The sequence below is a fragment of the Marmota marmota genome, unplaced genomic scaffold (genome assembly GCF_001458135.2).
Source record: "Marmota marmota marmota unplaced genomic scaffold, marMar, whole genome shotgun sequence".
In the NCBI taxonomy this organism is placed as follows: Eukaryota; Metazoa; Chordata; class Mammalia; order Rodentia; family Sciuridae; genus Marmota; species Marmota marmota.
The window spans coordinates 1,357-12,151 of NW_026012922.1; the positions used below are offsets into that span (position 1 = coordinate 1,357).

The following is a 10,795-nucleotide window of genomic DNA, read 5'->3' on the forward strand; positions in this document are numbered from 1 at the left end:
TTTCTCTCAGAGCTTGATATCTATATTCTATGACCGCCTAGCTGTCAGGGTCTAGGTTGGGAAATCAACTGAGATCCAGATTTATGTTTCTCTAAACATGACCTGTCATTTTTCTCAGGAAGCCTTTAAAATTTTTATTCTGTATGTCAGGCATATTCATAATAATGTGCCTTTGTGTGGGTCTGTTGTAATTTTGTATATTTGTGGTCTTGCAAGGCTCCTGTATAGGATTTCCATTTTCATTCTTTAGGTTTGGGAAATTTTCTCATATTATTTCATTGAAAAGCTTATGCATTCCATTGTTTTGTATCTCTGAGCCTTCATCTATACCAGTGAATCTTAAATTTGGAATTTTTAGGTTATCTCATATTTCTTAGAAATTCTGTCCATGGTCTCTTAACATCTTTTCTCCATGATTAAATTTATTTTTAAGATTACATATTTAGTTTTCATTGCCTGAAACTATTTTCTAAGTGGTCTAGTCTGTTGGTGATGTTCCCTGATGAATTTTCAATTTGGTTTATTCATTCCTTCACTTCAAGGATTTCTGCTTGATCTTTTTTTTCAGAATATTTTTCTCTTTATTGAAGTGATCTTTCATTTCTTGTATTTTTTCTCTGATTTCACTGTTTATATCATACTTTACCTGTTATATCAGTTTAACTATACAAATTTTAAACTCCTTCTTTTTTTTGAACACATAATTTTAAAGTTTACCTTAAAAATGTAAATATCTCCCAATATTTAACAGGTAAAGAAAGAAGCATATTGGTTTATTTTATGTAGTTGTTATATTTTATTTTCTAAGTAATACTGATTAAACATATTTACACACCTAATTTTAAGTCCACAGTTTAGCACTCTTATTTGTATGGCTTTAAAAGTTATAGCACAAGATCTTTACATTAAGGATTGGGGAAAAAGATTCCATTCAAAAAACAAAGCCTGATATATTATATACATGTTTTTCTCTGTACTTTATTTTAAATACATTAATTTTTAAATGATGCTCATCTTTTTTTTTTTCATCTTGTGGTAAAATAGTAGTGTAACTTTTCATCAAAATAAAGTTTACCACAGATGTAAATGAACTCTCCCAATTGAAAATGGCTCTTCAGCTGCCATTAAATGAAATTTCTCAATCTAACTTAAATGAAAAAGAATTGGTAGTTGTCATCATAAGCAAAAATATGAAGTACTATAGCACTGTCTACATTGCTCCTTACAACACAAACTTTGAAAGAAGCAGAGATGTTTTATTGAAAAGTCTAGTTGGTTTTAAAAAGGCACATGGGTGTTTTTCTTGTTTGTTTTTTTAACATTCTGGAAATTTTGCCACCACCACTGTTTCTGTTGCAGAGATGGCACCTGTGACTATTGGGGTAGACAACAATGTTGTTCAAACTAAATAAAGCCAGCCAAAATTTTAACTGCACAGTAACAACGCACTTTCTTCATGCAGCCTTGTTTCCTACATATTCAATTTTCTAACATGCATTAGAATACATAAACTTGTATTCTAATGATTTTACATTTGATTTTACAATATGGAAAAAATTTGAGGAAGGACATGACCCGGGGAAGAGAAAACGGTGATAAAGAACCCTTACTACAATGAAAATAGATACTTTCGTACCCAACTATATAATAAGAATATAATCCATTTACGTTTTCAGAGATATACTTCTCAAAGCTCCCCTTCATTTATGAGAAAGATCCTCCTCTGTGGCATTAACTGGGGTGAGGGGCATCAGTTTGTTTTGATAGAAACAGTTCAGCACAACAGGAAATCGTTTTTAACTTTGGTCCACTTGTCTTTCAGTTTAAGGACAGTCACACTGCCCATAATCAGTTCAAAAACCCAACGTGTAAATTAAAAAATATATTCGTTATTTCAATCTAAAACTGGCATAGCTGTTCTGTCATCATTCTCTGCCTTTTCAACTTGGGAATCCACTGCTGGTTTGGTCTTTAAACCCTCAGCACCTCTGTGATCTTCCCTGGCAGCCTCAGCAGCATCTGCTTGGTTAGGCTCTCTCTCCTCTTGGCTCATGATTTCAGGGGTCACGTGATCCAAGTCCGCTTCTAGAAGCTCAGTTTGTACTTCCACTGGCATCTGATTTACCCGTTCAACATGCAGCTCCTCTACGTGTACTTCAGTACCTTCTTCAGTCTGAATTCGACCCACTTCTAGATAACTGACTTGGACCTGCTCTGGAAGCTCACTCATGTGTGAATCATGCACTTGGCTGTCCTGAAGCAGATCTGGATGGACTTGTTCCACAGTCACTTGTGCTGAATCCACCTGGACCTGAAGTAATGGTAACACATGCACCTTCCCAACTTGTTCTATAATAGTCTTGATGTCACTGGTTCAGTTTGCACACGTGTTTCTACTGAAAGGACTTCTTCAGTTACTAGACGCTCTGAAATATTATGAGTATCACTGAGGTGCCTCCTTAATTCATTTCCTTGCATAAACCACAAGTCACATAAAGTACAATGGTTGGGTTTATCTCCAGTGTGTATTACCAAGTGATCTTTGAACTGGTCCCAGCTGTTAAACACACTGTTACACACCTGGCATTCATACAGCTTCTTCCTTCCCTTTTTTGCCCCCACTCCAGTTTGGAATAAAGTGAGATGACATTTGAGAGTACTATTTCTAGCAAATCGTTCATGACAATTTGGACACTCAAAAGGTTTTTCACCTGCATGTTTTCAAAGATGCTCTTTAAAATGTCCAAAGTGGTCAAACTGTTTCTCACAGTACTGACATATATGAATTTTTTCCCAGTTCTTTGCTTCTTACTCACTCCACCTTCTTCAAGGTGGTAACAATTTAGGTGCTGTTTCCACGCGCTCTCCTGAAGGTACCTTTTATTGCATATTTCACACTTGAAACTCTCAGTGGAGTGTGATTTCATGTGTTCCTGTTTGCTTATGGGGTCAGATGCACAGCCATCTTCTTCTTTAATCTGCCCCTTTCTATCACCTTGTCGGTACTTGCTGGTAATATCTGCCAACAATGCTAAAGCAGAATCATCAGAGGAACCTGTGCTCTGTATGTACTTTATGGACTGCTTGGCAGAAGCCACTTCCTCTAATGTTTCCATGCCTTCATCTTCCACTTCAATTGTGCCTTCAGCAATCTCCACCTCAATTTCAACAGGCTCTGATTCTGCAGATGGCAATGACTCAGTGATAACATTTGAAGTTTCTGCAATCTTTCTTTTGTTTGCCTCATTTTTTCCTGTGGTATTTTCCTCTAATGGAGCTGAATTTTCTTTGTTTCTGACTTCAAGGGCTTTAATAGCTTCTAGCATTTGTAGAAATTCTGCTGCTTTCCATACATCATTGGCTTCTTCTTCTCCTTGTATCATTAGTTTTGCTGTGTATGTGAACTCAATTAAATGATGAAAGGCCATTTTACTAACACCTTCTATCTTCACCAAAGGTTCCTGAGTAAACTCCTGAAAGAATTTGTAGAAGAACTTACTGCAAGCAGCCAAAAAAGCCTTATGGGCCTTAAAATGATGTCCATCGACTATTAGTGTGATATCGGTAAATCGATCCTGCTCTCGTTGTTCATTCAATCTGTCCAGAATCATTTTATGATGTTCAGGAAACTCCTGAAGGAATTCCATCATCTCTTCAGCCTCCATGGCCTTCGGGTTGCTTCAGGGAAGGACTTAAACTCCTTCTTTAAGATTTCTGGTGTTGATGAATTTTGTTACTAGAGTATCTTTGTTTGTTTGGGGCAATTTCTTACCTTACCATTTCATGTTGTTTGTGTGTCTACACATCTAACAGTGTGGATCTGAGATAGTAGAGTTTCTATTCTATAGACTTATAGCGTCCCTGGAGGTTTTCAGTACTTAACCATTTAGGTGGAGAGAAAGAATAACAACAAGCAATCAAATGTTATACAGCATTAATCCAAATATTTCTTGTTTTGACTTCTACAATGTTGTCAATGTAGAGACAAATAATATGCACAATTATTGCATACAATAAAAACAGTTTGCTACAGTGTTTACAATTTCAAATGGTGGAAAGTAAGAGAACAGAGGTGATGTAGGATGTAATGATTATGAGGAAAAAGGAGGGAAGATAGAATAAAAAATTAAAGGAAGTGCAAAAGAGAGAACAATAGAGATTGGCCATTAGAGGAGGAAAAGGAGGAATGATAGCCAAGGGAAACAGAGAAGTGAGAGAGAAAAATAAAAGTTTTTTATTTAAAAAATTTTAAAAATTAATAATGAAAAATAAAAATAAAATAATACAAAACTAAAATATATTAATCAAACATCCTAGTCCTCAAACAACTGATTCTTGAAAAATAACTGGTTCTAAAAATGCTATAAATTAGGAACAATATCAAATATGAATATATACAAATGTCCACGAAACATTAAGGTCACATTTGAGCAGAGAAATGAAAAAAGGAAAAAAAAAGAAAAAAAGATCTCAAAAATTAAAGAATTGTTTCTGTTGGAGTTCAAAATAGTCTCAGCTTCCTTTCTCAGCAGTTAGGTGGGCTTGTTTGGACAATGATATTTGCTCCACCCTCATGGTGGAATTGCTAGGGTGAAACAGGTAGTCCCAGAGGCAGAACTCTTAGAGGCAGGACTTATGCTTAGGCTCCAGACTCTTCACTGCATGGAATTGGCCTGGAGATTTCAAATCAGCCTTCCTATAGAGCCTAGCAATTGCTGGTCCATGCTGAAAGACTGTACTCCAGTGATCTCCCCTTGGGCTCCACTCATGTTGTGGAAGGGTCAAATTTTAATCCACTATATCACCTGGGGACTGCATGGTTCCTGGTCTTGGGTTTAGTCTCCAAACTCAATCTCTCCATCTCCCACCCTTTCCAATTCCTAGCCAAGTGAGTCTCTCCCAGCTGGTCCTGGAAGCAAGCAAGATCTCAGTGGGAGGGGCTGGCTAGGAGGGTTTTCACAACCAGTTGTCCCCTGTGTAAAGCTCTCTCCACAATAGATTTTCTCCTGGTTACTTAGGCTTACTTTATGTTGTGCATGTGGGTCTGCTAGGCCTGTATTTAGGCCATACTTGGATTTGCCAGGAATCAGGTCCCTCAGCTGCTGGCTCCCTGCAGTACTGCTGCAAAATGATTCCTTCTTTCGTCCTCCACACACCACCTTGAGAGATGTGGGTTCCTTCCCATACGAGTATATTGTGTAGCACACCTTTTAGTTTAAAAATGTGGATTCATTAATTCCTTTATCCTCTGTGCTCATGGAGAGACCAATCTGGCTGGTAACTCCAGCTGTGGCAGTAGCTGTGGTGCTGGGCATTTCTTCCTGATTTGATTAGTCTAACTTAATGAGTACCCAATATGTTTTGAGTGTCCAAAATGAATTTCCAGAAAAGTCACCCCCTTATATCATTTGTTCACCCACCTTGTTGAGAAACTACTTGTCTGGTTTTATGCCACTGAGCAGCCGGGAAATTTGACTTTATATTCAGCCAACTTGAAACCTCTTCAGTAAACTTCTCCATGAAGGCCTTTGTATATATTCTGTTAGATTTATTCATACAGTAGTGATAATTCTGCTAATCCCTTTTCATTTTGAGAATTTCCAAATGCACAGAAAAGTTCAAAGAATTCTGTTAGTTCTATTTACCTCACTCATCAATTGTTAAATTATAAACATTTTACTCTTGCCGTTTTTGAGGAAATTACTTATGATTTAAGTATCCATTTGTTTAGGCATGTTAGCAATTTATGAAAACTGTTTTCATGATTAAAATGTCTCAGATTTAGACAAGGTGATTCTCTTTCCACCACCTCCTTTGACTTTATTAACCTAATTAACAGGATATAATTAGTACTTTAAGAATTTATGACTTAAAAATTGTTGAACAAAAATCAGTATTGAAGTTTGAAGTTTCCAGTGGTGCGATATAGAAACTGACCTGTAGCTGGGCGCAGTGGCACATGCCTAGGATCCCAGCAGCTCAGGAGGCTGAGGCAAGAAGATGGAGAGTTCAAAGAAGCCTCAGCAAAAGCAAGGTGCTAACCAATTGAGTGAGATCCTATCTTTAAATAAAATACAAAATAGGGGTGGGGATGTGGCTCATTAGTCCCAGTACCCTTGAGTTCACACCCTGGTACCTTCCCCTCTCCCCACAAAAAGAAAAATATCAAAGAGTATCCTTGGAATTATTGAATTGTCTTACATATCTCAAAATGTTGCCTCTAGCTTTTTCTGGGTCTTTTAAGTACATGACACTGTAATCTTGGTATAACATTAGCTTTATTTGCTACAGCTTCTGTTTAATGATCTCTCTTTGTCTGTAGTTGGTAGAATTTCACTACATTATGCATTAGAAGTTATTTCTTTTTAATTTTCATCTGATACTTATTGACCATTTGAGTGTTTTGCTTCATGTCTTTAATAAGTTTTGGAAACTTCTCAGATATTTTAAATGTTTCTGCAGTTATCTGATTTCATTGGATTTCCAGGATTGGCAATGCACCGTCCACCTATGCTAAATACTTTCTACTTGTGTGGTAGGTTTTTGATTTTGAGTTGACTGCAGAAGACATGAAAGACCTAGATGGCCTGAACAGAAATTATCGATACCTTGCTGCTGAGTTGTAAGTAATGGTGGTTGACGTGTGGCCATTGTTTGTTTTAGTTTCAAGTCTTTCCCTCTTATTCAATGGAGTTTTGATCAGACCTCAGACACTGATGTGGCTGACAAATGGCACCTGTGGAGGCCATAGGGAGAACATTTGGTTTTGAGTTTGAAAATGGAGACATCTCAATGCAGAGGATAAAGTCGTTTTTGAGAAGAGAGATTCAAAAGCAAGGGAAGAGGGTGCGGAGAATACATCCGAAGAGAATTATAGTCATGAAAAAATTTTTACTCTTTCTTGATGCTTTATGGTTATAGAGTCTGACAGTGCACATATGTTATAAGTGAGGGTAAACAAGGAATATTTGTCCCTTCAGCTTGAGGGAATGTTAATTTATAATAGAAATTAATGTGATGACATGTGAGAAGGGATTAGATAATCAATGATGATATGTCCTTAAAAACTGGAAGGTATATTGTTATCATTTCTAATATATTTTAATATAAATTAAATAAAGGAAAAGGAGGAACGTAATACCAAGAGAGAGTAGCAAGCAATTGGCAATTCTTGCTCCCTATTAAATACTTCAGGAAGTAATGATTTTCTGTTGTATTGTTTCTGAAGTATAGAGATGTAAATATTATATGGTGAGCTCTAGGGTTTTGCATGTCTACCTTATAAACAACGTCCTTTCCATATCTGAGTGTAGCACCATGTCATGTGTGATCAGCAGTGAGAAAATAATTAATGAATTATTGAAATGGAAGTTAAATTGCTATCCAAATACTCTACCCTAAAATACTTTTTGTATCAGTCAATATCTAAACCTGTTTTTATACTAAAGATGGCATAAATGGATGTGTCCTCCTCTACAAATATGTATCCATGGTGCAATCTTTTTCTGTTTTCACTGAGAAGAAGAAATAAGGAAAGATATCTTTCTTTGATACAGATAAGGGAGATGAATATGAGTGAATTCTTGTTTCAGTGAGTTTTTTGTGTGCTGTTCTAGAAAAGGGAATCAAATTTGAATAATTTAGTTACCTTTCTGATAAAGCTATATTCAGGAAAGTAGGAAAGGCCGATTTCATAACCACTCAGGAAATATAATGGAGTTTGTAGATGTCACTTCTTTACCCCTGTAGAAAAGGTGTCACTGAGTCTGTTACACATTTTTCTTTCTCATTTTAGTGGGGCTGATCATCCAAATTATCCATTTGCTGATGAATATTAACGTGGACAGCTTTGTCATGACTTCTACTGGTATTCCCCATGTGGATTGTGATGCAGGAGACAGCTCAGGTGCTACTGATGGGACACATCACTTGTGTTGTTAACCCGTGTATCTTAGCAACTCACATTCTGCTGAAACAACCTTCACCAGTCCAGTAAGGAAGACACTAAAATTTCATCAATTTTTGAAGAAAATAAAGTTGTTTATCTCAAGATTCTGAATTCACTCTATTATGTTTATGATTACTTTCTTTTTGAGTGATTATGAACAAAACCTAATTTGGCTACCAGCCGGTAAGCAGGGGTTTGGTGATATTTCTGAGGTAGGGGAATATAGGAGTTCTCAGGATCTAAGGAATAGCAATTGGTATTTATTTTTCAGTGTTTCTCTAGCCCAGGGAATAATCAGAAAAGAGAATACATTTAGATAATGGTTCATGGTCTTCAAGATGAAGCACATAGGGCCAGGATAAGCATCAGGTCAAGGGCTCCTTTCCTGCAGCTTGAGGACCAGAGCTCCTGAAAACTAGGGAATAAGGTTCACTTTTCAGATGGTTGTCAAGGAGGTGAGAGGAAAACCATCTTGTAAAAAGTGTGAGGGTCAGATGTGCCAAGGCTGAAGTGAGCAGAGTTGAATACTTCTCTGCTTGAGGACTATGATAAAAATTCTTTATTTCTGGCACATTATAATTATTCATAGTAGTGAGATTCATGATGCCAAATTCACACATACACCTAACATTTGATCAATCTCATACCTCAATAACTTCCCTTCTTGTCATCCTCCTCCCCATGATCTGCTTGCTCTACTCTCCTGGTCTTCCTACTATTATTGTAATTTACTTAGTGTGATGTACATGAACATGTATATATTAGGTGATTTGATTTTATTCATATACTGTGGTATATACATACCTGGAAATAGCATAATAGGGTAGATTTCATCCCCCAGTTACTTTCCTATGCCTTTTCCCACCTCACTCCTTTCTATTGATTCCTTTCCTCTACTCTGTTGTTTTCCTTTTACCAAATGTTCTTTTGATGATAATACTTTACAGATAAAAAAAACATTTTGTGTACTTTATCAAATACCGTAGCTGGATTTGTGATTAGCATCAGAAGAAAAGCTGAAACAACCTTAATTACAACATACTTGAAAAAACTTATATGTCAAATTGGATGCATTCATAGAAAGGAATCTCATAAATCACTTGAAAATTTAGAACATAGAGTGATGTGAGAAAATGTTGGACTAGTAAACTTCCAGTTTCTCCCATGGAAACATCAAGAAACCATTAGATTCTGGGGAATTAACAGTATACACGTTTGTAAACAGTCAGTTGTCTAAAGCACCAAAGAAAGCATGCAATGAAGGAAAAGGAGATTCACAATGGAAGACAATTTCAGTGTGGTTTTGCCTGCCTGCCTGCCATTGCCAAAGCTGTGTCACACAGAATGGTCTTGGTCTTTAGGGAGTGTCAACAGGGCTGTCAACTTCTTTCCTCAAAGCAAATTAACTCTACTACAAGTCACTGCATCTTATCTGGTCACAAACTTTGGAAGATAACAGTTAGCGAGGGTGTGCTTATCATCTCTAAGACACCTTGCCTTGGCATGCAGTGTAACCTCAAAAACAGTTGCTGAAATTAGACAACACACCTCAGCAGATCAGAGAGGTGACTTGTTTCTCATAGTGCAGCAAACATACCATATCTCTTAGACAGGTTTACTCCCACAACAAAAAGGCCAGAGGAAGAATAAGCTATGGATATGGTTCACGTGAGTCTAGAAGTTCTCCAATCTACTCTTGGACCTTCCCTCTTCTGTGTGTTGACATCTTTAGGCTGGGAGCAGAGCACCCAGCACAGCAGCACAATATCGAATTTAGGAAAAGGAGCCAGCTCTTATTAAAATTGCCTTCTTACACCAGAGGGATACTTGCAGAGAAGCCCCTAGCAGGATCTATCTCATGTGGCATTGACTAGGACTGGGTCACAGTCCCTTTGAAACAGTGACCATATGTTAATGGCAATGGAATTAATATGACTGACTCACAAATAACCTGGGTGAAAGAGATGTTGGAGAGACCACCATCTCAGTCACTGAAGTCATAATGAAAGAGCAATGATTTATTTATTTATGTTTCATTTTTTTCCAGTGTTGCCTAGACTTTGAATTGCTTGGGAAACTTAAAATCTTGTGATAGCTTAAGTTTTATTTCAACCAAATGTGTATGAGTCTTTTGGTTGAAGACTTAGGTTTAAGTGAATTGGTCAATATAAATAGCCATGAAATGATTAGTTCTCATTAGAGACATGTTTCTCCCAGATAGTTGGTACAAGGACAGATCAATAGGTAAACAGCATAGGCCTCACCCAGCAGTAGGTCTGTTATAGGAGAATTGTAAGAGAGTGAGAGGAGTTTGCCAACTTTCATTTACTCTATTATTTTGTTTTCTAAATTTTTACATTTGTTTTAATGAGTTATAGATGACAGTAGAATGCATTTATGCACCTTGATATATCATACATAGATGGAATATAACTTCTTATTTTTCTGAGTATACATGTTGCAGAATCATATCGGTCATGTAGTCACATGATGTCTGTTTCATTCTACTAACTTTCCTATCCTCACATCCCCTAACCTCCCTTCCCATCACTCCCCCTACCTATTCTAAGGTAACACTATTTTTCCCTAGTGCCCCCGGCTTTACTGTGAATTAGAATCCGTATATTAGAGAAAACATTCAGCCTTTTGTTTTGTGGGATTGGATTATTTCACTTAGCATGATATTCTCCAGCTCTAATCATTTACTGGCAAATGCCATAATTTCACTCTTCTTTAAATATTATTAAAATATTTAAATAATATTCCATTGAGTATATATACCACATTTTCTTAACCCAATCAATAAATGGGCTAAGGAACTGAACAGACACTTCACAGAAGAAAAAA

General features: G+C 36.7%; 1 pseudogene; it reads right to left on the reverse strand.

The window, feature by feature from the left end:
* Positions 1-699: 699 nt before the first annotated feature.
* On the reverse strand, positions 700-4,186 carry LOC107134062 (annotated as a pseudogene).
* Positions 4,187-10,795: the final 6,609 nt, after the last annotated feature.